Here is a 25,545-nt window from a genome sequence, read left to right as displayed (position 1 = left end):
CACCAGTCTCTGGTGTTTACACCTTACTACTTGTATTCAGTAAATGGACACTCAGCTTTGTGGAGTGAGATCTGTGCCAAGCCTTGCCGGCCAACTGCCGCTGTAGGTTTACACTCATTACAGGGGCTGCTCTGGATCTGATCAGGTGTGAACACAAAAGGTGCACTGGTTTAAACACACCTTTGGTTAAACCAGTGTTCATAGGTGGTTCCACACTCTTGTTCTGAAAACTGGCTAAAGAGGATATAGCTAAAATTGGCTTGTTGCAAGCCTTAGGCAAAGTCAGTTGAGCTACATATATTGTAAATAAGTGCTCATGCAGATTTGCAGCTGAATAATCAAATCTGTTTTAATCTACACCGTTTGTTATTCGAGTGCAAGTTTGAAGGTAGAACAATCCCTTGGCTGAACCCAGCCACGGCAAGCCCATGCATTTATTAAATAGTCAGGAGAGGGGGGTTATAGATTGAAATAAAAGCGTTCCTGTACACACAAATAGCATCAGGTTTGAGGAACTAGAAGAGAACCACTCCGAATGAACAGTTAATGATTGCCCAATTACCCACGGAATTTCAAAAAGTAGAATGCTTGATTAGCTCTGTGACCAGCACCCGCATGAATTGAGAAAACAAGCTGTGAAGTCAGACACCAAGAATGTCATTTTAGGATGGAGCATCTCTAGGATACATTGAACACCTTTCAGGAGCTCTGCCTAGCAGATACTTCTGCGTGGCCTTCTAAAGGAGATTGAGACATGACACAGCACAAGATTGAGAGCGTGTTTGAAAGGAAGGGGATAAAGTGATGCACAATACAATCCCCTTCTTAAATTCAACTTGCAGTCCACCCAGAAGACCAGACAGGCAGCACCTGACCCCCATACATAACAGCATCCCATGTCATCAGCACGCACTGAAGGTTTCTCCAAGCTGCTCCACCAGCAGTTTAAAAGATCAAGGTTACTTGTGCTCTGCTCTTTCCCTGTGCATTTGACTTAACATGCTAGTCTCTCCCCTCTGTTGAGGATAGCTGGTAGCCTTCCAGTGGCAAGCCGTCAACTCTGCCAGCGCGTGCCAGTGAGACTGCGTGGGGGGGTAGGCAGCAATTCCATTCCAAGTACGGCCAAAATCCCCTCCCTGCAGCAATGGGATAGCCCTTCCATACTGGGTTTCTTTCTCCCTGTGCCAGCACAGGTCACAGAGATTGAGAGCCTAACCCTTTTCTGGAGTCTACTAATAGCGAATCCAAACAGGAGAGCTAGGATCTAATCTATGTAGTGCGGTACCCAAGTTCCTATCTCTCTTCTTCTCTCCCTCCCTCCCCCCCAAATGAGGCAGGGAATACCTGCTGACACCTTATGGGATCTAGAACCAATCGACCCAGGCCAGTCGCAGGCATTTAACTGCTGTACAGATGTACCCTCTGAGATCTCCAGGATGGGCCTGGTTAAAGATCTTTATTTGGATAGATTCTAAAAGAGAGACTGCAAGACTGGGAGCCCGAGGCGAATTTCAGCCCCCAGGGACATAATGTAACAGCATGAGTATCAAGCCTAGAACTGCTTCCTCTCACGACAAAGAAATGCTTCTCACTTATTAGCAATACTGACTTACTGAGTAAGACAAGACCGAGTCGCGTGATACACAAGCCTGCAGAGTGCGTCTCTGGAGGAATAAGGCTATTCAGCTCCGGGGACAAGGTTACTGGAAGAGTCAGAAGAACCTTCTGTCCAATCATATTAGTCTGTTGTCCATCTGTGATTCCCAGCTCCTCCTTTTATACCACATGTCAATGAAGCCGCACTGAGTTAAAAAAAAAAAAAAAAAAAAAAAAAAAAAAAAAAGCCCCACATCAAGAACTTAATAGCTAAGCTTCTCACAACCAATGCAGCTGCCACTACAGTCCTAGACAGGAAGAGATGCCAAGCTGTACTGGGGTTTTGTAATAGGGCCAAGTGTCCTTGGAGGAGTGAAATGAGACTTTGCTCTCATCTAACTGTAACCCAATAAACACTGGAACCCCATTTTGCTTGGAGAGCGGCTAGTCCACTAACATCCCTGCATCATTAAGTTCTCAAGCCACTTCCACACAAAAAGATGCTTCTACATCTTTGCTTATTCTCTCTGCCGGAGTCTTCCCCGAAGTGGAGAAAAATCTTTGTTAGCAAAGGTCAGTGAAAGGGTCTGTACTGTTCTCTCCCCCACGCCCTGCCCCAAGCCACACAGTGCTGCATGCAATGAGATCGTCTTTAGCAGGGATCAGTTAAAGCCCCCAGCATTCAGCCAGGCAGAAACAACCTCCTGATTCCAGGACATGGGAACTCAGGTGTGGGAAAGAGATGAAGGGAGGCATTGTGCAAATGTCTAAGAGACTCAGAATCTCACAACAGGCTAGTCCTGGAAGGAGAGAAGAGAAAGGACCCTACTGTCTGACAGTAAGGCAATCAGCACTACCAACAGGAATTAGCAAGACTAGTACTGGAGGCAATCATTATGAATCAACAAGGAGTTTTATTTATTTGCAGCCAAATGTCTGAAGTACCCCAAAGCCAGACAAAAACCGAGGAAAGTCCCTCGGACAAATGGTCTGGATATAGTTGAAATTTCAAGTTCCAACATCACCACCCCCAAACAAGTTGTCTGCCCGTTGTTTTTGGGTACGTGGGAGGGGGAACCCAGGAAAGGTCTTTTCAGCTGCTTCCTTCTGGGAAACAAGCAGCCAATATCCCAGAACACAGCCCAGGCATGCAAAAGGTCAACATCTGTTGGCATACTGCTGATACACTCCTCCCTCCAACCCCACAAATCTCCTGCTTCCAAAGCTTTTAGCTATCCTGCAGAGAGGGTATGTCTCCACTGCATAAAAGAGAGGTTCCGTACCCCGGGGCAGGCAGCGCCCAAGACAAGGGACGTTCGCTTTTCACTTGTTAGCAGCTAGCGTTAAAAAGTCTACAGGGAGTCTGGTGTTGAACTCAAGCAGCCTCATCTTCACTATTTTAACTTGAATGTTCTTTACTTGGGTTGGCGAACCCCTTTTTGGGGGGGGAGGGGGAAGAAGGGGGGAGGAAGAGGACAACAGTGAAGACCTGCCCGTTGTGTGGTCAAAGCAAACCGCCTACAAATAAATCACTGGACAACGATCAACTGCTCCACAAGCTAAACACAGCAGCTTCCCCTTAAAAATACAGGTTGCCATGCTCCACCTCACAGAATCCCTGAGTTCAAACACCTCCACTGCCATTAAACAGCCCTATAGCCCAAGCCCAAGCCCAAGCCTGCCGTCATGGGCCAGCAGTGGGTTAATTGCAATATAGACAACCCTTACAGTCCACTGAATCACAACCAACCAGTGAATTTCACTTGTACCAGATACATGAGCTACTTAGATTGCCTGGGCAAAATTGCACTAATAGACCAGGTACAAAGTGCTGAGAGCAGAGGTCTAAGGAGAAGGGTACGTATGCGGGTATTCCCGAGTGGAGTTTCACCATATGCCAAAGCCAGACACACCAACTCGGAGTTTTTAAGAATCTCCTCCAGGGTGTTTGTCAGGATCACTTATCCCTCTATAAGAAGTTATTGACAAAAAGTGGCGACGGGAGGAAAGAGGGATTAGCCTTGTGTCTTCCTTCTCTGATTCACAAGGGCCCAAAAGGATGTTAGATGTTTGCTTACACTAAACATTCAGCCCCTTTCTGTCCTGAAGACGACGGACACCGAAGAATGTGCAGTTACAACAAACCCCACAAGACAGAACAGAGTTGAGTAACCAAGGGAGTGATTTTTAAAACAGCTTCTGTTCACGCCAATACTTAACACAACCCCCCTTTTGCCAAGTGCTTATTAAGGAGTCAACATCCTTGCACATGCAATTAAAAAGTGTGAGAGCTCACACCCCCACCCCCAGGAGATCTTTCAGAGCCTGGGGAGACCATACTCGATATTCCTGATGTTACTAATCTTACAAAAATGTGGGTATGGGGGGGGGGGCGTTGTTTTTAAAGAACACTAAAGACCTTCAGCAAAACAGTGAAATTTTCTAGACCAGCTAGGAGATTTAGAGACCCATTTGTAGGAACTGGGAGATCAACCCATAGGCAGCTTTGGAAAAAAAGGGCACAAACTCCATTTTAAAAGCAAAAGCCTTTTACAAGTCACCTTTAAAAAGTATACCTCTTTCTGTTCATGAGCCAGGACCCCAAGCTGAAGGAGAACGGTCCTCACTTCTGGTCTGTGTCCTTAACTCAGAACCAATACTGGTACTTTGGTAAGGCTCAGTGATCAGCAAGGTTGGGTTGAGGAAGGGGTAGGGAAAGAGAGAAGAGCCACTCGGTGGCACATTGAACACTAGCTTTTGATCCGCTAGCGAGCCATAGCATGGGGTCATGGAAGCAGAGGAAGGAACCCAGCAGTTTCCCAGTAGTAAGCATGCTGGACAGCATCCCCAGCTCTGCCCTGTGACTCAGAGCGTTATCTCACCAATAAAAGGAAAAACGTGTTCAAGCGTTAGAGTGCCTCATGGTAACAACGAGCCTACCCATGCACATGGCACTTCAGCTTCATGCTTTATAAATATCCACCCTATATAGACAGCGCCAGCCCTATTATGTAAGCAGGGACAAGTTAGACAAGTGACTTGCCCACAGCTGCAGAGGGAGCGAGCAACAGAGCCAGGACTAGACACGGGGTGTTACCTTACGCCTAGCCCCATGTTCAGCCCAAGCAGGGAAACCTCAACAGGTCCACCAGATAAGATATACTCTTACCTGGCTTGCAGCTACAGATCACTTCACTGCCACAGTTAAAGGTCTTCTCAAGATTGAGGTTCATCTGCCCGGCTTCCTACCACAGTTGTGCTAGGGAAGAGCTTCACGCTGAACCACACCAATGGCACGATACCGGTAGCATCATTTTCACACTACAGCCTATAATCAACTGGGAGGCGAACAAGTTGCAGGAACCGTCAGTACAACATGTGATGTTCCTCAAACCAACTCTTCCCCTTCAACCCCTCATTTTCCAGCCTCCTGGCTCAAGCTCTACCTGCCCCTCAAAGAGGCCACATGCTGCAGAGCAGTCAGTGAAACAGCCAAGTGAAACAGACTACGAGAGCCGAAACGTTGGCCCAAGTGTGGTCCCCAGTTGCTTTGTAGGGTCACGTTTGATTTTAGGGAGGGGGCTGAACGACACAGGGCTCACCTTGCTGTAAAAAAGGCATTTTATTACCAAAGTGGTCTGGATGGGGAGCTTTGAAAAACTCCTGTTAAATTTAGCTTTGCAACCAAAACAAAACACAAGCAGCATCTGCTTGGAAGAGACGAACACAAGATAAAAGGTGTCCATGACAGAAAGCTGGCTGCAGCCTCCTGTTTTCTTTTCAAGTTTGAGCCGGGAAAGAAACATCACAAGAGCTGTGGAAAAACCCTTTCCAAATCCAGCAACGCAGGCGGAAGAGGCAATTCTTCTTCCCCAACGGCATCAATAGCCAGGCAAGGTAAGAAGTTGAGACAGATCCAAACTTGCTGTCCCCTCTGGTGCCTACAGCTCCTCTGCTTGCTGGAATTGGGAGGGATTTTCCCGGCCCCCCAAAGAAAGAGCAGTTTCCTAGGGATCTCCCTCAGCAAAAAGGAAGTTGAGTTTCATATGATGGCAGGGCGCCTCCAGAATTTTTCTGGCATGGAAGGTTTGCAACCCCGCCAGTAAGGAAAGGAAAAGCACTGGCATCTTTCCTCTGCCTAGAACGGACTGTTCTTAGAGGAGAGTGAAGTTAGGATCATCATGGGTTTGCTGGGACGTTATATAATACAGTATTTAGACACTGCTGAGGTCTCATCGTGGTAAAGCCCAACACTGCAGTATGAATAGACAAGGATTGCCCGGCTGCAGATGCACAGTAACATAGCAGTTCTGCCCCCACTCCAGGGAGGGGCCACCATCCCTTACCTGGCAGCATCCCAGCTGCCAGTATCCCCTTGGACACACAGTGCCCCTAGTATACAAGTTAATCCAGCACAACAGAGCTTATGAAATGTGGGTTTGTGCGAGGGGCTGACTGAAAAAGCCAAGGTGCCTTAAGAATCCAGGATTTTACACACTTCAGGCTCTTGTGAAATGTGTTTAGTGGTCTCAGTCCAGCCTCCAACGGACTAGCCTCCACCACTACACTGGTCCCCCTTGTTGTCAAGTCTCAGCAGAGGTTCCCAGGACTGAATGGGCTAGCGAGACCCCAACGCTCACCCCTAGAGGCGGTTGCTGCAGAACTGAAACAAGTGGGCAGGGCAGGGCAAGCTTGCCATGTTGAGGATTTATTGGTCTCCAAAGTCAAGCATTCCCTCTTCGTGAGCACAACAAACACACAAACACTCTTGCTTGCTGATTTTGCCTGCACTATTACTATTTTTGTATGGCATTTGCCAAGTAATGGGGTGGGATTATAATTGAATCTTGAGATTCAAAAGCCATTCTAATGCTTCTGGGGTAAGTAGGTAAGTCTTCCTTGTACCACAACTGTAAGTGTTAATGGGGGTGTTATCCATGAGGCATCCTGGCCACCTGAGAGATCAGGCCAGGCTGTTTCCCTCAAAAGTTTCTATAGCTGAAGGACTAGGTACAGGGGTTCCCTCACCTTTCATAGCATGAACTACATTTTGGTAGAAATTGTCACATGGACCTCCCCCTCCAGCTTCCGTTGCTTCTTATCCCTGAAGCAGCTCCAGCAGTTGCATTTGGAGTACACTCATTTCTCATCTTCACAGTATCCGGCAGTCGGAAACAAGGAGAAGAAGTTATAAGACGACTAATGGGGGGGGGGGGGGGGATGTGATAGAGGTCTATAAAATCATGACTGGTGTGGAGAAAAAGTGAGTGTTATGTGAAGGAGTAAACAACACAAGAACCAGGGGGGTCACTCAATTAAGCTAATAGGCAGCAGGTTTAAAACAAACACACCATCAACCTGTGGAACTAGTTGCCATGGAATGCTGAAGGCCGAAAGCATAACAGGATTCAAATAAATATAAAAACAATTAAAAAATGGTAAGTTCATGGAGGATAGCCAAGGACAGCTGTTAGCCAAGATGATCAGGGATGCAACTGCATGCTCTGGGTGTCCCTAAGCCTCTGACTGCCAGATAAAGGGATGGATCACTCAGTCGCCCTGTTCTGTTCATTCCCTCTGAAGCATCCAGCACCGGCCACTGTCAGAAAACAGGATACTGGGCTAGCTGGACCATTGGCCTGACCCAGTATGATTGTTCTTATGTTCAACACTACGTGCCCAGCCTACTCTCAATCCACCTGCAGCATCTATAAAAAAAGGTACATACGTGTCCCTCCCATTACCAGAGTATCTGTCAAAGTCTACAAAGCATTTGAAAAATTACATACGTGGGAACCAAACAGGATTCATCCAGATGTGGCACGGACAAGTGCTAAGCAACTCTGTCAATGTTGAGATGACTATCTCTGTCATCTCATAGTACACCAGTGCAAATACCACTGCCAGAACACACAGAAGTGACAAGTTACTCCACAGCATCTCATGGGCTGCCCAGTAACTATTGGGCAAGAGGACATTCCTGAGAGAACTCAAGACTACTCCAAAGGCAGCTCAGATTACCAGTGTACGGGAACATGCACAGAAACTCCCTCAGCTAAACATGCTGGGCCGATACCTCTCTAGAGCTCACTGATCCTTCATTAGTCAAAGAGGTGGTTGAACCTTGTGTTTACCAGAATGCTTCAGTCCAATTATTTTTAAAATGGGACTATGGCAGGCGGTACACACCCCTCAGTGAAGATTACAGCTCTGCACTGCCATCCAGGCTCATTAGATAATACATGACTCCTTTCACCCTACCCGGAGAGGCTTATGAGAACATAATCATGTTTGTCAAGTGCTTTTAGTAGGGTGGGGCTACAGGAGTGATTAATTTGGATTCTTACATCACCTAGCATTGCAAAGGGCTTAAGATACCACATGGGTCAGTGACAAGACAGCTAGATTTGTCCATTTGTTTAGGTGTTTTTTTAGCTTTGCCAGTTGAAGAAGTTTTATGCAAAGCAGCTTGCATCAGAGGACACAAGCAGAGCTCAAATTTGCATGTACAAAAAAACTGAAGCTACTGGTTCAACTGTGCTTCCCTTAGGGTAGGTCTACACTAGAAACACTACAGCCGCACAGCTAGTGCGGCAACTGCGCCGGTGTACCGCTTCAACATAGACAGTCACTACAGCGATGGGAGGGGGTCTTCCGTCTCTGTAGTAAATCCAGTCCCCCGGGGAGGCGGTAGCTAGGTTGACGGAAGAATTATTCTGTCAAGTCCCCATGTAGACAGTGCTAGGTTAAGTCAGCTTAACTACATCGCACAGAGTCAGATTTTTCATTCGCCTGAGTGATGTAGCTGCGTCCATCTAATTTTCTAATGTAGAGCAGCCCCGAGGTCTTTACTCCTTCAACATAGCCTGGAGGGATCTGCTCTTCAGACAGCCCTCCCTCATTGAGAGAGAGCCTCTTAAGACTGAGGCCTGGACTACACCTACCTAGTTATGTCACTTAGGGGCATGAAAAAGTTGATTCCCTCCCCCTCCTCCCCCCGGAGCGATGTCACTCAGGGCCTGTCTACACTTACCAGGGATCGACGCATCGGCGGTCGATTTAGCGGGTCTAGTGAAGACCCGGCTAAATCAACCGCCAATCCTCTCCCATCAATGTCACGTAGTGTGGACCCCGTGGTAAGCGCGTCTAAGCTACATCCATTTGAGTTATGCTATTCACATAACTCAAATTGTGCAACTTAGATCGAATGTCCCCTGTAGTGTAGACAAGGCCTAAGCCAACCTCAGCCCAGCTGTACAGACTCTGCTAGCTCAATGGAAGAATTCTTCTATTGACCCACCTACTGGCTCTCAAGGGGGTGGATTTACTACAGCAACAGACAACCCCCTCCTGTTGCTGTTGAGTCTACGCTACGGCAGCACCGTGCCTGTAGCACTTGTAGCATAGGGATACCTAAAGAGGAGAAAGACAGTGGGAGCTGCGTCAGGCCCATAGAGTTGAACGGCACAAGCTCTAGATATAGATTGCAAGACATCATAACAAGTACTTGCCTCTCCAACCTCTTCAAGTTAGCGTGAAGCTGTGCCCAGCTCATTAAATTACTTAAGGGAGTTCTAACAACGTAGGCTTCCCCACGTGGTGCATTCCCTATACCAGTTTACATAACAGGAGCACCACCCTAGGGCAGCAAACGTGAGCTGCGTAACTTGACTGCATTACTTGCTGCCATGTCAGTGCCAGGATATTAGTGTGACAATATGGTCCAATAAAAGCCTCTCTCACCCACCAACTTCTGTTGGCAAGAGAGACACGCCTGAAGAGCTCTGTGTAAGCTTGTCTTACGCGAACAGAATGTGGACATATAAAAGATATTACCTCACCCCCATGCGTCTCTAACTTCCTCAGACGAACACGACTATACGCTCACAGACGACAACTTACTGTACACACTCCTTTGCATAACCTCATGCACAGTCTTACATCGGCTGGTTAGAAGACAAATTGCATGGTAAGCACATAAGCAAATTCTTATAGCCTTCTATTCCTTACAGGCTTTTGGGGGGAAGGGGGGGATATCACATTGGGAAGAATACCTGGCAGTAAGATTAAAGACCTAAAAACAGCCATATTTTTGACACTTGCCTAGAGTTAAAGGAAAGTTGTTCCAGCCAGTCTAGAGTAGTCAGAAGTGAGGTCTAGTGAAGCTGTTAGGAAAAGCAAAAGATTGTAGGAACTGGAGTTAGCTCACACTGGATGTTTGAGCTTGTTTTTCCCCTGTAAATCTGAAGTACAGATGAGGCTTACTTGCTGATTTCCTGTACTGGAATGTATGCATGCTTGGTTGGGAAATTAAGACCAGAGTTTAATTAGCCTTGTAATGCATTGACTGATGGTATAGATTTTGTTTAGCTATCTGCCAAGATAGTCTCCAGCAATGAAGAAAGGCTGCTAGTACACACTGTCCACAGGGCAATTAGCAAAAAACAAAAACAAAAAAACCTTTGCCTACATAACTTCACATAGATCTCCCTCCTTTGTTGAAAGGGAATTTTACTTCAACCCTCTAGAATAAAAATAAGAGAACAGTTTCCCAAAAACACATGGTCAGATCTTGTTCATGCTGCATTGTAGAACTTTAAGAACTAGCCTGCCCCTTACATTTTCACATTCCAAGTGCACCAACAATACCGCAGGGTCCTGTGTTAAGTGGTGTTTGGAGGAAGCCTCAGAAATGAACACACACACACACATACACACACACACCCACCCCTACCCCTCTCCCTGGGACTCCCGTGCAGACTAAACTGTGGGCTTCCTCTTAGGGTACGTCTACACTACGAGATTAATTCGAATTTAGATAATTCGAATTTGGGAAACAGATTGTATAAATTCGATTGTGCGCGGCCACACTAAGCACATTAATTCGGTTTTTAACCACATTAATTCGGTGGTGTGCGGCCACACTACCCCATTAATTTTAACCACAGTAATTCGGTGGTGTGCGGCCACACTACCCCTAATTCGAATTTACAAAATCGATTTTGGTGCTACTCCGCTCGTCGGGGTGGAGTACAGAAATCGATTTTAAGTGCCCTTTAATTCGAAGTAACTGGCTCCGTTGTGTGGACGGGTTAAGGATTAATTCGGATTAACGCAGCTAAATCCGAATTAAAGTCGTAGTGTAGACCAGGCCTTAGAAAAGACAGAATTCCAGTACAGTACCTGTAATTAAGCTAGCTGCTTTATGCCACAACTGTTCCAACATGGATGTCTGAATCCTTTCCATCATTACCAATGCAAAAAGCTAGCCAAAGTGAGAAAGAAACACAAGAGAGTCAAAGAGAGGGCAAGTACCATGAACCAACCCCAAATTCTCTTATCTGGCATTTCACGGCTGCTAGTATTTTTTACAGTTCAAAGGCAAGGCAAAAAATATCCATAGTCAACCTGTCCTCTCATAGCCATCTTAAGTCCTCATAAATCAACATACCCACTAAACAAACATTTAATACAAATGTTTATATAGTCACTTACTTCCTGGTGAACCAAATCATTTGAAGTGGGCCATGGAAAGTTGATGACATCAGTGGAAAGTTTCCAATTAGGAGACTAAGTTTAAAGCATATTAAGGGCATTTCGGGCTCTTTAAATAAAGCTGTGGATATGGAAACAGCCAAAAAGAAACCTGCTGTTAAGCAAAGAGTCATTTTAAAAACAGGTTTCAGTGGTAGCCGTGTTAGTCTGTATCAGCAAAAAAAAAAAAAAATGAGGAGTCCCTGTGGCACCTACTGCCCAAATAAATTTGTTAGTCTCTAAGGTGCCACAAGGACTCCTCGCTTTTAAAACAGACTTCTAGGACCAAATGAAGAATTTAGATCAGGTCTTGTGTTCTTAGTCGGTGCTTATGCGAGCTGACTGAATGCGAACAGCACATGACCCAATGGACATGCTAGGTCATTAGGTTCAGGCTTCTGTCTTTATTAAGACTGGTTGAGGGACTCAACAAGCCAAGCTGTTTCATCCATCTAAAGCTCACTGAACCTTTACCTCTTTTCAAATTACCATTGAGTTAGAAGCATCCACTCTAGATCAAAAGGGTATAGTCAGTCATTAGAAGTCTCTTGCCAATCACACACACATTTCAGGAGCATTCTCCATCAGGACTTCTTACTAGGCTACATCAGCTCTGCAGTACAATAGTTGGACTAGACAATTTTTCCCAGTTTTAGGAGTCTGGTATCTGGTCCCAGCCAGATCATGGGCTTGAGTACAGGGGAGTGGTTCCCCTCCACCCTCGAAGGAATTAACACTTGCCAAAGCAACTCAGACAAGTTGCAGTAGAGTTCAGCAATCCTCAAGAAGCCACCATTAAAATAGGGGCTACTGGACAGAGAAGGGGCAGATTGCTGAGTCCTCAGAGGCTCTAGTCCAAGCAGAGACTCTAGTTTACCTCTTAAATGTGTGTGGGGGAGGGGAGTAGACGGACGACACAGTATTATTTATAGTCTAAAAACTGAAGTTACACCAAGCTAAGTGTGACAGTCTGGTGTTTGAGGTTGTGGGGGGGGACTTTCGCATTTGCTTACAAACTACTTAGGACATGACTTGATAGGTTTCCATCAACATGCCTCTTTCCAGCCCGATTCCTACAAGGAACTAGCGCACTTTCAAGACATGTGTCCAACAGCCGTCATTCCGATGTGGTCTCACTGGACTGAAGTTATTGCCTGCCAGCTCTTCATTTCTAGTTGTATCTCTCACAATTAAGAGCCCAGAGGTAGATGCTAGTAAGAGGCGCCGCAGGACTGCTTCTTTAAGACACCCACGTGTGAAGAGCCAGACTCAGGACCACAGCTGCAGAGTGAGCAATCCTACGGGGGTGGGAGGAGACAGCCTCAGTAAGCATCCGCTCTGCTAGCTGTTGAGTAAAGGGGACATCCCGGCCAGCCTCCACACACACTGCTTTCCAAGCAAGCGCAGTGCTGGCCTGGAGCCGTGTCAATGCAGCACACCCTTTGCCAGAGGGACGCTTGTAGGCACTTCGGTTTCTGAACCAAAACGTACAAGAGAGACTTGGAAAAAAGAGCCCTATGAGGGATAATTACAGACCTCACACAACCAGCCGTCTCCAAGTCGCGCGCTCTACAACAGCCGCACTTACGGTGCTACAACGTTTTTTGCTACTAACACCACGCACAGAATGGGACATCTCCCCCACATCCCGATTCCCAGCTGTCACCATTACAGAGAAAGAATAGTTGTTTTTTTAGTGCAGAATGATCACCTTTGCTTTTCGAATGTGACCAAGGGGCTACCGCCTAGGATGGGTCTTGAACAATCATTACATCGGACAGGCGCACTCTCTCTCTCCTGTTAAGGCATCTGGCATTGGACACTGTCAGAAGACAGGATAGTGGGCTAGCTGGACCATTGGCCTGACCCAGTATAGCCATTCTTGCCCTTAAGGGAATTCACAGCAGACAAGCTTGGAGTCATGGCCATTTTTGGCAATCAAGTCACTGCAGATTTAGGGAGTCCTTAAGAAAAGAGTGGTTTCATGTTAGGGTGACCAGATAGCAAGTGTGAAAAATCGGGACAGGAGGTGGGGGGGAGGGGGGTAATAGGTGCCTATATAAGAAAAAGCTCCAAATATCGGGACTGTCCCTATAAAATTGGAACATCTGGTCACCCTATTTCATGTACTGAAGTGTACTACAATATTAGACCTCTTTCCTCCAGTGCAGGAGGAGTCCTGGATTAGCCTTATTGCCCTGATGTAGTACAGAGCACATATTTTAACAGGCAGGGAAATAGTGGCCAGATCCTCGGGACCTGGAATAAAGTTTGGCTTCACTCATTAGAATTTAACATGAAAGGAAGGGGTGGCAGTGTGGCCTAGTAGATAGGAGCACCAGACTGGGACTCGGGAGACCTGGATTCTATCCCCAGTTTTGTCACTGGCCTGCTGGGTGACCTTGGGCAAGTCACTTTGCACCCTGTGCCTCAGTTTCCCTCATCTGTAAGATAAAAGAAAATAAGGCTCCTGACCACGTAAGCTGCTTAGAGATCTACTGATGAAAAGCACTGTAAGACTCACTGTCATTACTACTCCAGGAGCTACGTTTCCAAAGCAACACTGTACCAACTTAGAGCAGAGGTGAGTGATTAAGTACTGCTTGAAAGGTGCTTCCAAGAAGGGGGGGGTATATGAAAAAGGTTCATCTAAAGTGGTAGCCTGAAAAATTACCAAGGGCCTTTTAACCACCTGAGACGGATTGTGTGCCAACAGCACAGTAATCTATAGCAAGTGGACCTTGAACGGAAGCTTTTAGTTCAGGATGGATTCACTAGAGGATTTCTGGAGAATAGCAAATTGACAGTTGTCTAGTAAGTCTCAAGGTTGTGACTTGGGGCCTTTTTAGATGAGCACCCCCTTGTTTAGATGATTGGCTTCAAGGGAAGCCAGAGCTTGGCTCAGACCTGTTTGCAAGAGGGGAGCCGTGCGAGAAGAACAGAAGCTCGGGGCAGTAGAGAACTCACATCCCAGCCTCCTCCTCAAAGAAGAATCTTTCCCAGTTGCCTGAACCCAAGTCAGAATTAAAATACCCTGCTCTGAGACAAGCGAAGAGCTCTCCGCTAATGCAAGTATTTAGAGATTGGCCAAAAAAAAAAAAAAAAAGGGGTGTGTGTGTGTGTGTGACCCATTATAGAAGGCAGGGTAACAGGTGCAAACCAGACGCACCGTAGCGTCTGCCGCCCAAGCACGGAGCATCTGTGCCAAAGCAGAGCACGACATGGACATACTCTTGGCTGACAGCGTTAGAAGGTCAGTGGCAGCATCATTCAGGAAGTTTGCTGCTAACAGCAACAGAGGAGTAACCTTTGCAGTGTCTTTTCTGTGCCACAGCTGGGACCCCCCGTCTCATTTGGGTAGCCTCTTTTAAGTGCTACCCAAATAGGCCTATTGCACAGTGGCTTTTCAGGAGACTTCCAAACTGCTCTCAGTCTGCAAAGATGAGCTGCTGTCAGCTCATCCCAGCATCAAACCCTCCACCACAGGAATACAGCTCTCACACAAAACACCCTGAAACCCCATCCCCCCACAGTTTTGATCATGCCACACACAGATCCAAAGGCTGGCTAAGAAGTTCTTCACCCCAGATAATTCTGTATAGATGCACATGAGGTAGATCGGCCAACTTTTATATTAGCCTTACAGCCAAAAGGGTTAAATTTCAGCCGTCTGCAAAGCCATCCCTTTCACTGTTGACTGCCTGCCACCTGCTGGGCCATTTGCCTTGTCTGCTCAGGGCTCACGAGAAAACCTTTGTTAGCAAATGGCTCAATATTGGCACACACAAGATTTCACCCGATTCTTTTATGGGTGGCCCAACCGTGCCAAGACAACAAGATTCCATGACACTGAGAATAGGACATTGAAAAAAAATGCTACTGCAGAGCTGGTGGGGCCTTTTGCTGTTTGATTCTAGATGCTTGGGAGGACCCCAGGCAGCCAACCAACCAGATGACTAGGATCTTGTCTAGACTAGGATTCGAGGCATGATATTAGCATGTTAGCCAACGTGCACCAACATGTTTAAGAAATCAGTATAGACATGGGACACTGCTTTTACACATGCTAAACTGGTCAAGTAAAGCCTAATGGGTAGCTTAAGATCCAACGTGACCAGCTTCACAAGCATACATTGCCTTGTTCTACCTATCCTAGGTTCCTGAAACACATTGGCATGTGCCAATGTCACACCACGAATCCTAGTCTAGGCAAGTCTTCAACTGCATCTGCTACGGCTTAGTCGCATTTGTCTTCCCCCCCGCACAATGAATATTGATAGGACTAAACTGGAATGTAGCGCTCTTTCCCATCTGGAACAGGACGTTCCCTCAAAAATCATGACCCTTTTGAGTGGTCCGCCCGGGAAACCACTTCTGCTTTAAGGTGTTTGAGAGCAGGGTGGAAATCTTGAGTTCTGTGTTTGGCTCTTCTGTATTTCCTGATCAGGGACACGAAAGAGTCAGAAGGATGTTGTTTATTGACAAGGAAGAAGTCTCTACACCAGACATTTGGTGTTCAGAATGCCCAACATGACTTGGGGTCTACAACATCACGACCTTGGAACACAATGTCTATATTTATATATCCCATCAAGCTCACCTTCACTCCTCCCCTTCCAGCAGGGGCTCTCACTATGGCTGGCCACTCTCCCTCCCTGGCATCCAACAAAGGAGTCCTTCCCTGATGGCAGCAATTATCTCAGCCAGTCCTCTAGGCGAGTCCCAAGCTTGCACTCACCCTTAGCAACTATCTAGTGCCAGTCCATTCCCTACCCCATCCAGGGGCAGCAGAACAGAGGGACCAGGGGGACATGGCCCCATCACTTTTTACCAGCCATAAGGGCAAGCAATGGGTGGGAAGGGTCTCAGGGGAAGAGGCAGCGGGGGGGGGGGGGGGGCAGGGCCATGGTTCGGGAGCCGGTGGTCCCCGCCACTTTGAGGGAGCTTCCGTAACTGGAAATTCCCCCTCAACCACCAGCAAGGGCAAGCAATCATTTGACCATGTTCCCCAGCACTATCAGCAGTGAGCTGAAGAGTTCCTCCTGGAGTTACCTGGCTGCTAATGGAACTTTACAGCTCACTTAGTCTGCAATCGTCAGCCCTGCTCTGACTAGCCTTACGCATCCCTTGTACCACTGATGCTGTTACTCACATTGCTGTGAGTAGGCTTGTCCTGCAGCTGTCCAGAGGTTCCTAGAAACCAGACAGTGCTTGCCCGGTCTCCCAGTTCAGCTTATTCCTTGGCTGCGTGGCCAGGTTTTTTATTTCTTGGCCGGGATGCAGCCTGGAATCTCGCACATCTACTTTGGGTGAACTTTTATTCGGGGATTAGACTAGTCCAAAACATCAGAGCAATCCCCCCCAATCAACTCAGGTTGTGATTGGTTTGATCCCCACTAGCTAGGGAAAAACGCTTTCTAATGCGTTCTCTTACAGGCAGGCCAGAGGTGATTGATCTGGCAGCTTTGTTTTGAACCACTGGCATGTAGAACCCCCCCCCCCCCCCCGAGACACACCCATCACCTCCATTCCTGCAGAGGCAAAATAGACTGAGGTTTACAACTGCCTCACTCTGAAGCACTTCAGAGATCACAATTCCTGTACACGGAGACAGTCACGCAGCTCACAAAGCAGCAGACGGGCAGCTAATGCTCCTGTGATATGCCTATGCAGATCAGTGAAAGGCTGTTCTGATTGGTTACTCTTCTGGGACATGGTTTCAACAAGCTTGCTGAAACCAAACAAAACCAAAAGATTTCACAGCTGTCCATAAGTATAGTATTCACATTGGAGCAGATCACAGGGACTTAAAGTTGGTCACATTTAAGATTTGCCTTTTGAATTACAGGCATGTAGAAATCTCTTCTTCCAACAAGTGGTAATTTACTGTCGTTCACCAAGGAGCCAGCTGGAATGCAGACACACACACACACCTTCTTCGCCAATCAAATTCTACCCTTAGCATACCCTGTGTATTCCTTTCTGCCCCCATTTTATCCATTGGCTTCCTTGAACGTAGTCCACTTAAACCAAGTTCTTCTGACCAGGGACCTGCCTTACTTGGTGTCTAAGCCCCTAGCGCATTCGGAGAGCTACGTAGACAACACATACAGAGGCAGCTCTACCAGGAGGAAGAAGAGTGCCAGTTTGAGGCTTGGTCTTCACTTCTTCTGTTGGTAGAACTACGTTGCTCCGGGGTCTGGATTTTCCCCTGAGCGACAGTTATACTGATCTAACCCCTGGTGTAGACAGCACTATGTCAATGAAAGGTCTTCTTCCCCAAGAGGCGGTAGCTATGTCGACCAACAGAAGAAGCTCTCCTGTCAGCATCGGCGTAGACAAGCCCTGAGAGTCAGTCTCTGCAATTACTTTTACCGACATTCATTTTTATCGCTGGTAGAAGGAGGTGAGTCAGTGGCTTTGGGTGCCTGGGCACTTATGAAAATGCTAAGGAAGTTAAACCAGGTCACACTATTGAGCCCACCCCTACAAAAACTAGAACCCTGGCCTCTTTAATGGGACGCTGTTCAACTGCACCAGGCTGCTTCCACCACCGGCTCAACAGTCCGAAGGCATGTGCTCCACCTGGATTGGACAAGGTCAGGGTCAGGGGCACTGGAACGAGTGGTGTAGCAGCACCCCGGCTTAAAGTAATAATAGCGTGGCTTCCATAATATGCAGGGTTTGCAGTGTTGCTCAATGGCTTTCAACACCCCTGCTACCAAAATCATTCCAGCATCCTTGGTCTGGGAGTTTAATCATCAGCTTGGAAAGAACATTTAAATTCTGCCTGGCCCAACTCACCAATTCATCCTTCGTTTGGTAGGGACTGTAGATACAGTCCTGGGGCCTGACTGCTCTGTGCCCCTGCAGATTTAACCAACTGAATTGTGCACAAGTTGTACAACCTGAGCTGAAGCCTCACAACCAGGAGGTCCTGGTAGGCCCTGGAATCCATGAGTTAGAAAGTTGAGGCATGTCAACAAAGTCGCATTGTTATAATTAAGACACCCTGATTTCTGTTGAAACAAAGCTTATTTTAGCTTGTCTCAGCTTATTAGGAATCTCTTTCAACTAACCCAACAATGCCACTCAAGTCAGAGAAGAGTCCACAAGGGTTTGCAGCAGTTTAAATGAGTAAGTCTTTTTAAAGACCGATTTTAAACCAGTGCTGCTTTCTTGTGCAGAAAAAAGGGCTTGGTCTCCTCCATCCCTGGCTTATGTTGGCTGTTGACAGTTTGTGGCTTGAGTTCTCTTTAAAACGCAGTCATTCCTAGAAGGACTATTGTATAGTTACTGACTGGCTTTGTACATTTATGGTGTCGAGGCCCCATTTGGGATCGCCTCACGATATAGATTCTTGACATGGCAACATGCCACAGATCCAAAGAAAGCAGCTCTGGCATCTATGCAGCTGCTGCAAAACTGAAGACTTCTCATCAAATTCCCCTCCCGGGAGAGAAAGCCCTTGTTTGGTAACTCCATATTCTAGCACACCGCCACCTTCTGCCCCAATGCCCTCAGATAAGAAGCAGGCATGTTTGTACATTTAGAAAAAAGAAAAGAGTAAAATCTTAAGTCCTAAGACAATTTAATATACTGGCAGTGCTACCATAGTGAGCGGCCTGCTTCTGGAGTCTGAGAGCAGAGCAACAATCTAAACCTCAGAGACTTTTAAAAAGGAGTTTGTTTTATTGCCATTAAGAAGGTTGCAGAGAGCCCTGTTGACTTCTAACAATGTGCGCGCAGATGGCAATTTCTGCATGAAGACTGGGAAAAGCATCTCATCTGAAGAGTTTCTTTGGTGCTCAATTTAATTAGTCCCAAGACTAAGTAAGCTTCACATGTGAAAGGTTTCTGAACGACACTGAAGTTGTGAGAAAATAGTGGGAAGAATTTTTTGGATGCGAGTTGGGAAAGAATTAGAGCCAGTAGCACACTGTTTTTCCTACATCTGTGAAGGGGAAGATATCCCATTTCTGAAGCCTGTTTATATTACAGTAACATCCACAAACCCCCAAAAGCAACTGGGCCTCTCACTGCATTAAGCTCATAAGCAAGAGGGCTGTCCCTGCCCCAGAGAGCCTACAATTGAGAGCAAGTAGCGATGCACCAGATCAGAATAGCCAAAATGCACCAATATACTAAGGATGGCTTATACTGTTCCAGCACGAGTCAGGAAGGAAAACAGCCTGGCCCTGGTAGGGTCTGCAGCTGACAGTGGTCCTCAGATTATTTCCAGAGAGAACATACAGCAAAGATTCCTTCTACGCCCAGGAAAGAAGCAGCTAGAGTGTAAAGGGATGCCTTCCCCTCCCATTCAAAGCTATGTTGGTGTGTCCCAGGGAAGAGCCGGCACACCAAAACATAGTGCAGCCCCAGATCAATCCAGACTGTTCAACTCTCAGTGGGGAGAAGCTGCATGTCCTTTATCAAACGTTTCATTTGACGGTAACCCCATCACTGATGCCAAGGTCCTGCACACATGGCAGCTGTTCATCAGCTTTTAAGGAAGCCCAGGTTAGAATGGCAGGAACTGTACACAGGATACATTTTAAAACCCAAATTATCTTCCTTTAGTATGCACGGAGCTCCGAGAGAGGGTGAGAAGCTTTTCCCAGTTGCTATTGATATCTTCCAACCAGGGCCGGCTCCAGGCACCAGCCCACCAAGCTGGTGCTTGGGGCGGCACCTGGAGGGGGGCAGTGCGGCGCTCCGGCCCGAGAGCGGGCCACGACTGGGCTCGCCGCCCTCCCCCAGGCGCAGCCTCTGGCCGCCGGGGAGAGCGGAGCCCCGGCGGGGCTCGCCGCCCTCCCCCAGGCGCGTGGGGGGGCGAGGGGGGCGGCGGGAGGCTTTTTTGCCTGGGGCGGCAAAAAAGCCAGAGCCGGCCCTGCTTCCAACAAGAATTAATGTGTTTTTACGTTTTACATATGCTGCTTACTTTTTGCATCTCACTCTGCTTAGACGATGAAGAAGCTTCTAAACCAGTTTCACTTCCAGGTTATCATGCACCAGCACCAATAGCCCAGGGTTTGCAGTGCTAGCCCTGTAGGGGAATGCACGTTGAAGTCCAGAGACAAAGCCTCATTTTCGCTTATTTTAAAAGTTAATATTTCTAGTAGAATCCACTTTTATAGAGCAAAAGTACCTTAATTTTGGGCTTCACCTACCTAACATGGGCCCTTCTGTAGCACGGCCCAAAAGGCAGGGAATAGAGCTGTTGCAGAGCTGGTTTCCTTGGTTGTGTCCTTTGCAGTCAATCAGTCCCCTTGCAACCAAGACTAACTTCATGAAGTAAACCGAACAGAAATCTAGGCCTAATTTTTGCAGGGTTGTGTGTGAAGTGATAGAAAACCTCAGCCTAAGGTGGCAAAGGAGTCCAAATCAAGGGCAGTCAATTGTTAAATCATTATGTAGTCAGAGGTGAATGGGCCACAGGGGATGGATCACTTGATGATTATCTGTTCTGTTCATTCTCTCTGGGGCACCTGGCATTGGTCACTGTGGGAAGACAGGATACTGGGTTAGATGGACCTTTGGTCTGACCCAGTATGGCCGCTCTTATGTTCTTATATTCTAATAGTTCAGCCCCAAGACGTGCAAGGCATTGGGCAATAAAGGTTAGCAAACCTAATACCCAGTCTCCCACTTTGGTCAGTGCTCTCGATGTCTTTCTAGCCCACTCCTTGAGCGCCATGCTTTGTAATTCAACTAATATTAGGGCTTGGCAGAATTTGTTGGTTGTTTTTTTTTTTTTAAAAAACATCATTTTGATGGATAACGATGTTTATTTTTAAGTTCTATTTTTATCGAGGTAAGTTTTCACAGTTGCAGGAAGTTATGGGGTCATGCTTCTCAAGAAGCATTTTGCTTACTTTGCCCACTTGAGTGTTTTAATTATCGATGGACTTTTTTCATTGGTTTGCGTGTACACAGTGGAACTGATGTTCACCGACATTTACTGATAGGAATCTAATCCTGCCAAGCCTTGTCATATTGTATTTGTCTGAGCCAGACTGCAAACATTTCAGCACAGGCACTGGACACGCCGGCCTTGTCTACACTTACAAGTTTTACTGGTATAACTATTTTGGTTATGGGGAGTTTGTTTTAAAGCAAATATTTATCCTGCTAAAAGCCCTAGGATGGCTGCAGTTATAACAGTATAAAGATAACTTATATAGTATAGCTTCTTCCACCTCCTGAACCAGAATGAGTTATACCAGTACAAGCACTTACACTGGTGTAACTGCGAGAGCGGTCAGAATAGCAGATTTTTCAGTTTGCAGGCAATTCCAAAAAACAGGAGGGGGGAGATTGTTGTGTGTCAAAACTAAACATTTTTTTCAACCCAAAACAAATTGTTGTTTTGACAGAGCTTTGTGTGTAAGTGTTTAGACGTTTCCTTTAAGTTGAAGTTAATTTTGAATCATTGACGTTTTTTAAATTAAATGTTTCTATTTTATATTTTCTGACCAAAACAATTCAACAGAAATGAAAGTTTGTGAAATGTTTTGGTGTTACCAAATCTGCATTTTTCTCCAAAAAAGGTTTGTCAAAAAAAACATTACCCTACTCTAACGACTTCATCTACACTAGTAGTTTTGTTGCCCCCACCCACCCGCACCATAGCAAAGCTTTCTAGTGTAATCCAGGCCCTTGATTCAATGCCATTTAAAATTCATTTTTTTATAGTAAAGGACATAGTTTAAAAACTCTACCCCAAACAGACCGTAGGGGCTAGTTTATTCTAATGTGATAGGTATTGGTAATAAGATTGTCGTACTACAGTAACCTACCGCAGCTGCCTATGGTAAGGGTAGGAGAAAAGCATTTTGAACTATTGCCACTACACAAGTTTGAACAGACGCCAGCATCCAAATCATGCCCAAAAGGTATTAAGGAAGATCAGAGGCCTCTTTAAAAACCTAACATCCAGCAAGTAAAATAGTTGTTACTTTACGAGAAAATATTCACAGCCTTCTACAGACACAGGCAGGTTCACACAGAACCTGTAGCCAGTTTACTGATTATTTATAATCGCATCAACTTTCTCTTGCTTGGGGGAGAGTTAGTTTCAAGCATGATTTTCTCTATACATGAAAATTTGTTTTTTCAACCAGCCAGCCATGCACAGACCATAAAACAATCAGGAATAGACAGAGCAAATGAAAAATGGCTTCTCTACTTTCGTATATTGGGCTTATACATGAGATGTGTGCTTGGGTGGTCAGTACAATGCCTGGATGTTTACAATAAGTCAGAGAGGCATATGCAACAAACGAACAAGAATAATGAAATTATTCATTCAGAAATAAACAAACAAGAGCCTTTCCTTGTAAGTTCAGGATACCATTCTCTAATTAAAACACTGAGAAACTGAACTTGTGTGCCCATAACCCACTTTCTGATCTTTTTCACCCAGTTGTTTTTAAAATAACCTGCATGGACTTCAATGTCCCTTCCACATAATTTCCTATTAGAAATAGTACAGTTCTAATTCCTAAAATGTTTGTCTCACACCCTGGCATTTTCACATACACCTCCATGAACAAGGTAGTTGTCCTTATTATTGGTGTGAAAGTTACAAGCAGCCCACTCTCCAGATATCGGACAATGGCAGAACTGTTCCAGCCAACATACTTAAAGCTTCCTCATGTTACACAACAAGCATTTGATGCCACTAGATTTTATGAGCCTAACACAGGAAGAAAACCCATTAGTTTGGGGGATCGGAGTCACTTCTAAGCTCTGGAGGGATCCTGAGTTTTAAGAAGACAGATCATACACATGAGATTGCATTAGATGCTATTCTTCCGGGAATAATGGGCTTGTAAGAAGCAAGGGGTGTCAGTCAGGAGTGCCCAGCCTGAAGGCCCTGCTACGGATCTATCAGAATCACAATGACTGAATGGGGAAAAGGAGGAAGAACAAACCTTAAGGATAACGACAGCTCAACCATCCTCTGACGTCAGGGCCTTCTTTTAGACGAAGGGAAATACGGAGTGGTCCAAGCTTTCTGGTTAGAGGAGTAACAGTAACTCAGATGTTGAGTTTTGCAGTCTGGTTTAGGACTTCCGATTTTTCTTCCACTGGCTAATGGCTGGGGATTTAAGTTCCGCTTTCCTCCCTTAAAAGGAGTGTTGAACACCAGGAAGTGCAAGTCCAACAATGCTGGTTAGATCCATGCAGACACTGAGCAAGTTTGCCGACACCTGAAGCCAGACTCTCACCAGCTGTCATTCTTCTCCCATCTCCCTTTCTAGAACAGGCTACCAAGGGCTGACGGTGCAGTGGTTCTTCAACAGAGGCTCAAACTCAGTGCACTTGTGACCCAAGCAACACACAAGCCCGGATGCCAGGAATGAAAAGCTACGCCAGGATTTATACGTTCTGTTTATCGGTGTGTTTGCTTGAGGCATCAATCCCGGTTTCCTTTCAAAGGAAGTTTATTGTTAAGGCTTGCACTGAGTCAGAAGGTTTCAAGTATTAAAAGAAACACATGTTTCAGTCTTCAAGACGGCTATTTTGCAGCTTAATATAATGAGGCTGCTGCAGAAACTCACCAAGCCATGCTGATGACTCATGATCCACAGGGAAGGGGAGGGCTAGAAGGCAGGTGACATCCAAGAAAGCCTCTACCTCAACTGTCCTTGCTTATCTCCTCTGAACAATGCTAGGAACGCATCCAAAAAAAAAAATTCCTTCCCACTTCTGACTTGCAATGAGCCAGCGTCCAGAAATGAGGGTGGAAAGGCTTCCGGCACGCACCAGCAGTTCCAGGCAACATGCTGTAGCCACAGTGCCCAGCTGCTGCATTTTCAGGGTGTCGACAGGATTGATTCACTCCCTCCGCCCCCAGTCAAAATGAGTCCCCACATCATGAGAAATCTCCCACCAAAACCAAGCAATGCTGCTTCCTGCATTAGCCAGCGCCATGGAAATCAGCACCATATGAACGTCCGTCCTCTCAACAGCCCGGCTCAGCAGATTTCTCCCTCTGTAAAGACAGGGCTGACTCATTAAGGGACCTGCTCAAGGCCACACAGCAAGTCAGTGGTAGCTGAGATTAGCCTACTATTCCTCCTGGCTCCCAGCCTTGTCCTCAATCCACTAAACCACACTCCTTGGGGCAGGCTACTGCTGCCAGAATGCTACAAGCACCAGGTGGCCCAGAGAACCCTAGACCTAAAGCCCGATCTCAGGCACAGAAACATGCTGCGAATGTGATGGTCACTGGAGATTGAGTGAGCATCTTTCTCGTGCATCCGCCTGTCACTTTAGCAACACCCCTGGCCTCACTCCACATACAGTCGTTCTCCCACCAATGAAACCCCTCTTATGCGCACATGCTCCCCTTCCAAATCAACAGCACACGAGGAGCCAGTCTGCAGGCAACCTGATGGCGCAGAGGACGGATGAGGAGTTATTCAGCATTTCACCTTTAAGTCATTGCTTTATACTCAGATTGTTAGGAACAGAGTTGTTACTGTACTGTAGCTATTCAGTGAGTTAGGGGGACTCAGCCCAGCATACACCTCTAACACCAGTCAGCCTTGTTCAGGAGAGGTCAAGGACATCAAAGTAGCCTTTGACCCCTAGAAATGATCCTTCCAGGTCAGGGCTGAGGAAGCTCATGTTACTGCAGATTGAATAGTGCAGAAAATTGCATGATCGATCAAACCCCTTTCAGCAGCATTAAAATCACAGATTTAACCCCTCCAATTTTCCACTTACTAGAACCACTCCTAGCCCTGATCATACATCTATGAAACAGCACTGTAAGCTGAACGCACGTCTCTTCACTACTAGAGCACTCCTAGAGAGTTCAGGCTGGCGCCAGCCTCAACAGCACTCGTTAACTGCAGTAGGGTTTTCCTTGAGATTGTACCAGAGCTGCATTAAAATTTTAGTTTCCAAGACTGCAGAATTGCTATGACTAGAGTGGGAGAAGCTAATTAGAGTGTCACTACTATGGAGACTGCCACCATGTAAACCTGTCACAGTACAGAATAACTGCAACAGACATTTCATCAGAGCCAGGAAAGCCTTAAGTTTAAAGGGAGGTTAAGCCTGTCCACTGGTCAGACCAAAAACGACCACATCTAGAAGTGCCACCAACTCCCTGTATCTCTCTCCAAGCAAGTCTCCGTTTCCCTCTATTCCAGTCAACCAAGCTGGACAACTAGGTGCAAGTTCATCTTGATAGTGAACTTCTAAACTCCTTTGTATGCTAGACAGACAAAGTCTTTCCTCTGCACAGCCCTACACTGGCCAAGAATGATACCCCTCTAGTGTATCTGGAACTCAACATTGGAGCTGTCAGTCATCCGCTGGAGTGTAGTTGGCAGGAGGAATTCACTCTTCGACCTGGTCTACACTGAAGTTAAGTGGACATAGCTATGTCAGTCCAGG

At 46.4% G+C, this 25,545-nt stretch overlaps 1 protein-coding gene across 2 annotated transcripts in view; it reads right to left on the bottom strand.

Moving 5' to 3' along the window:
- SPSB1 (splA/ryanodine receptor domain and SOCS box containing 1) overlaps positions 1-25,545 on the bottom strand; it is a 71,718-nt gene that overhangs the window by 34,045 nt on the left and 12,128 nt on the right. The window contains exon 1 of one of the 2 annotated variants that reach the window (XM_024204349.3): positions 1,614-1,750. The exons of the other annotated variant lie outside the window; for it this stretch is intronic. The gene's annotated coding sequence lies outside the window, so the exon portion shown is untranslated. Of the gene's footprint in view, positions 1-1,613; positions 1,751-25,545 lie in introns of those variants that run through there. 2 annotated transcript variants of the gene reach the window in all.

Source organism: Terrapene carolina, unplaced genomic scaffold (assembly GCF_002925995.2).
Source record: "Terrapene carolina triunguis isolate 2854851 unplaced genomic scaffold, T_m_triunguis-2.0 Scaffold714, whole genome shotgun sequence".
In the NCBI taxonomy this organism is placed as follows: domain Eukaryota; kingdom Metazoa; phylum Chordata; order Testudines; family Emydidae; genus Terrapene; species Terrapene triunguis.
Note: the sequence above shows the minus strand (reverse complement) of the source record. Positions and strands in the feature narration are given on the sequence as shown.